Below are 5,762 nucleotides of genomic sequence, written 5' to 3'. Positions count from 1 at the left end.
CTCCACCTCTCGACTCCTATCCATTAGTCGCCTCTTACGACAGGCATGGCCTTCTTGCCACCGCTTTTTTCTTATCTCTGCGAGCGAAGGGACACACACACACACATACACACACACATTCACACACACATGCACACACGCACGCACACACGCACACACACATACACTCACACACACACAAACACGCACATACGCACACACATACATTCTTCACCTCTCTAATCCTACCTATTAGTCGCCTCTCACGACAGGCAGGGCCTTCTTGCCTCGGCTGTATTCTTATCTCTGCAAGCCAAACAGACACACACACATACACACACACTTACACACGCACACACACGCACACACGCACACACACATACACTCTTCACCTTTCGACTCCTACCAATTAGTCGCCACTTACGACAGGCAGGGCCTTCTTGCCGCGGCCGTATTCTTATCTATGCAAGCCGAACGGACACACACACACTCACACACACACGCACGCACACACGCACACACACGCACACACACACACACAAATAAACTCTTCACCTCTCGACTCCTACCCATTAGTCGCCACTTACGACAGGCAGGGCCTTCTTGCCTCGGCCGTATTCTTATCTCTGCAAGCCGAACGGACGCACACACTCACACACACACGCACGCACACACGCACACACACGCACACACGCACACACACATATACACTCTTCACCTCTCGACTCCTACCAATTAGTCGCCACTTACGACAGGCAGGGCCTTCTTGCCTCGGCCGTATTCTTATCTCTGCAAGCCGAACGGACACACACACATACTCACACACACACGCACGCTCACACGCACACACACGCACACACGCACACACACATACACTCTTCACCTCTCGACTCCTACCTATTAGTCGCCTCTTACGATAGGCAGGGCCTTCTTGCCTCGGTTGTGCTCTTATCTCTGCAAGCCGAACTAACAAACACACATACTCACACACGCACACACGCACACACGCATACACACATACACTCTTCACCTCTCGACTCCTACTTATTAGTCGCCCCTTACAAGAGGCAGGGCCTTCTTGCCTCGGCCGTATTCTTATCTCTGCAAGCCAAACAGACACAAACATACACACACACACACACGCACACACACGCACACACGCACACACACACACACATACACTCTTCACCTCTCGACTCCTACCCATTAGTTGCCTCTTAACGACAGGCAGTGCCTTCTTGCCACGGCCGTGTTCTCATCTCTGCGAGCCGACCGGACACACACACACACACTGACACACACACATACACACACACACTCACACACGCACGCACACACGCACACACACATACACTCTTCACCTCTCGACTCCTACCCATTATTCTCCTCTTACGACAGGCAGGGACTTCTTGCCACGGCCGTGTTTTTATCTCTGCAAGCCAAACGGACACACACACACACGCACACACACACACACGCACACGCACACGCACACGCACACGCACACACTCTCCACCTCTCGACTCCTATCCATTAGTCGCCTCTTACGACAGGCATGGCCTTCTTGCCACCGCTTTTTTCTTATCTCTGCGAGCGAACGGACACACACACACACATACACACACACACTCACACACACACACGCACATACGCACGCACACACGCACACACACATACATTCTTCACCTCTCTAATCCTACCTATTAGTCGCCTCTCACGACAGGCAGGGCCTTCTTGCCTCGGCCGTGTTCTTATTTCTGCAAGACGAACGGACACAGACACACATACTTACACACGGACACACGCACGCACACACGCACACACACATACACTCACACACACACAAACACGTACACACGCACACACACATACATTCTTTACCTCTCGACTCCTACCTATTAGTCGACTCTTACGATAGGCAGGGCCTTCTTGCCTTGGGGGTGTTCTTATCTCTGCAAGCCGAACGGACACACACACATACTCACACACTCACACACACACGCACACACGCACACACACATACACTCTTCACCTCTCGACTCCTACCTATTAGTCGCCTATTACGATAGGCAGGGCCTGCTTGCCTCGGTCGTGTTCTTATTTCTGCAAGCCGAACTAATACACACACATACTCACACACGCACACACACACGCACACACGCACACACACACATACACTCTTCACCTCTCGACTCCTACTTATTAGTCGCCCATTACAAGAGGCAGGGCCTTCTTGCCTCTGCCGTATTTTTATCTCTGCAAGCCAAAGAGACACACACACATACACACACACACTTACACACGCACCCACACGCACACGCACACGCACACACTCTTCACCTCTCGACTCCTATCCATTAGTCGCCTCTTAAGACAGGCAGGGCCTTCTTGCCACGGACGTATACCTATCTCTGCGAGCCGAACGGACACACACACACACACACACTTGCACACATACACACATACACGCTTCACCTCTCGACTCCTACCCATTAGTCGCTCCTTACAGCAAGCATGGCCTTCTTGCCACGGACGTATTCTTATCTCTGCAAGCCAAACAGACACACACACATACACACACACGCACACACACGCACACACGCACACACACACATACACTCTTCACCTCTCGACTCCTACCCATTAGTCGCCTCTTAACGACAGGCAGTGCCTTCTTGCCACGGCCGTGTTCTCATCTCTGCGAGCCGACCGGACACACACACACACACTGACACACACACATACACACACACACTCACACACGCACGCACACACGCACACACATACATACACTCTTCACCTCTCGACTCCTACCCATTATTCTCCTCTTACGACAGGCAGGGACTTCTTGCCACGGCCGTGTTCTTATCTCTGCAAGCCAAACGGACACACACACACTCACACACCCACACACGCACACGCACCCGCACACGCACACACTCTCCACCTCTCGACTCCTATCCATTAGTCGCCTCTTACGACAGGCATGGCCTTCTTGCCACCGCTTTTTTCTTATCTCTGCGAGCGAAGGGACACACACACACACACATACACACACACACTCACACACACATGCACACACGCACGCACACACGCACACACACATACACTCACACACACAAACACGCACATAAGCACACACATACATTCTTCACCTCTCTAATCCTACCTATTAGTCGCCTCTCACGACAGGCAGGGCCTTCTTGCCTCGGCCGTATTCTTATCTCTGCAAGCCAAACAGACACACACACATACACACACACTTACACACGCACACACACGCACACACGCACACACACACATACACTCTTCACCTCTCGACTCCTACCAATTAGTCGCCACTTACGACAGGCAGGGCCTTCTTGCCGCGGCCGTATTCTTATCTCTGCAAGCCGAACGGACACACACACACTCACACACACACGCACGCACACACGCACACACACGCACACACACACACACAAATAAACTCTTCACCTCTCGACTCCTACCCATTAGTCGCCACTTACGACAGGCAGGGCCTTCTTGCCTCGGCCGTATTCTTATCTCTGCAAGCCGAACGGACACACACACATACTCACACACACACGCACGCTCACACGCACACACACGCACACACGCACACACACATACACTCTTCACCTCTCGACTCCTACCTATTAGTCGCCTCTTACGATAGGCAGGGCCTTCTTGCCTCGGTTGTGCTCTTATCTCTGCAAGCCGAACTAACAAACACACATACTCACACACGCACACACGCACACACGCATACACACATACACTCTTCACCTCTCGACTCCTACTTATTAGTCGCCCCTTACAAGAGGCAGGGCCTTCTTGCCTCGGCCGTATTCTTATCTCTGCAAGCCAAACAGACACAAACATACACACACACACACACGCACACACACGCACACACGCACACTCACACACACATACACTCTTCACCTCTCGACTCCTACCCATTAGTCGCCTCTTACGACAGGCAGGGCCTTCTTGCCACGGCCGTGTTCGTATCTCTGCGAGCCGACCGGACACACACACACTGACACACACACATACACACACACACTCACACACGCACGCACACACGCACACACACATACACTCTTCACCTCTCGACTCCTACCCATTATTCTCCTCTTACGACAGGCAGGGACTTCTTGCCACGGCCGTGTTTTTATCTCTGCAAGCCAAACGGACACACACACACACACGAACACACACACACACGCACACGCACACGCACACGCAAACGCACACACTCTCTACCTCTCGACTCCCATCCATTAGTCGCCTCTTACGACAGGCATGGCCTTCTTGCCACCGCTTTTTTCTTATCTCTGCGAGCGAAGGGACACACACACACATACACACACACACACTCACACACACACGCACATACGCACGCACACACGCACACACACATACATTCTTCACCTCTCTAATCCTACCTATTAGTCGCCTCTCACGACAGGCAGGGCCTTCTTGCCTCGGCCGTGTTCTTATTTCTGCAAGACGAACGGACACACACACACATACTTACACACGCACACACGCACGCACACACGCACACACACATACACTCTTCACCTCTCGACTCCTACCCATTAGTCGCCTCTTAACGACAGGCAGTGCCTTCTTGCCACGGCCGTGTTCTCATCTCTGCGAGCCGACCGGACACACACACACACTGACACACACACATACACACACACACTCACACACGCACGCACACACGCCCACACACATACACTCTTCACCTCTCGACTCCTACCCATTATTCTCCTCTTACGACAGGCAGGGACTTCTTGCCACGGCCGTGTTTTTATCTCTGCAAGCCAAACGGACACACACACACACACGCACACACACACACACGCACACGCACACGCACACGCACACACTCTCTACCTCTCGACTCCTATCCATTAGTCGCCTCTTACGACAGGCATGGCCTTCTTGCCACCGCTTTTTTCTTATCTCTGCGAGCGAAGGGACACACACACACACATACACACACACACTCACACACACACACGCACATACGCACGCACACACGTACACACACATACATTCTTCACCTCTCTAATCCTACCTATTAGTCGCCTCTCACGACAGGCAGGGCCTTCTTGCCTCGGCCGTGTTCTTATTTCTGCAAGACGAACGGACACACACACATACTCACACACTCACACACACACGCACACACGCACACACACACATACACTCTTCACCTCTCTACTCCTACCTATTAGTCGCCTATTACGATAGGCAGGGCCTGCTTGCCTCGGTCGTGTTCTTATTTCTGCAAGCCGAACTAATACACACACATACTCACACACGCACACACACACACGCACACACGCACACACACACACATACACTCTTCACCTTTCGACTCCTACTTATTAGTCGCCCATTACAAGAGGCAGGGCCTTCTTGCCTCTGCCGTATTTTTATCTCTGCAAGCCAAACAGACACACACACATACACACACACTTACACACGCACCCACACGCACACACTCTCCACCTCTCGACTCCTATCCATTAGTCGCCTCTTAAGACAGGCAGGGCCTTCTTGCCACAAACGTATACCTATCTCTGCGAGCCGAACGGACACACACACACACACTTGCACACATACACACACACACATACACGCTTCACCTCTCGACTCCTACCCCTTAGTCGCTCCTTACAGCAAGCATGGCCTTCTTGCCACGGACGTATTCTTATCTCTGCGAGCCGAAGGGATACACACACACATACACACACACA

Source organism: Diabrotica undecimpunctata, unplaced genomic scaffold (genome assembly GCF_040954645.1).
Source record: "Diabrotica undecimpunctata isolate CICGRU unplaced genomic scaffold, icDiaUnde3 ctg00000572.1, whole genome shotgun sequence".
NCBI classification, from domain to species: Eukaryota; Metazoa; Arthropoda; class Insecta; order Coleoptera; family Chrysomelidae; genus Diabrotica; species Diabrotica undecimpunctata.
This window is presented reverse-complemented; position numbering follows the sequence as displayed.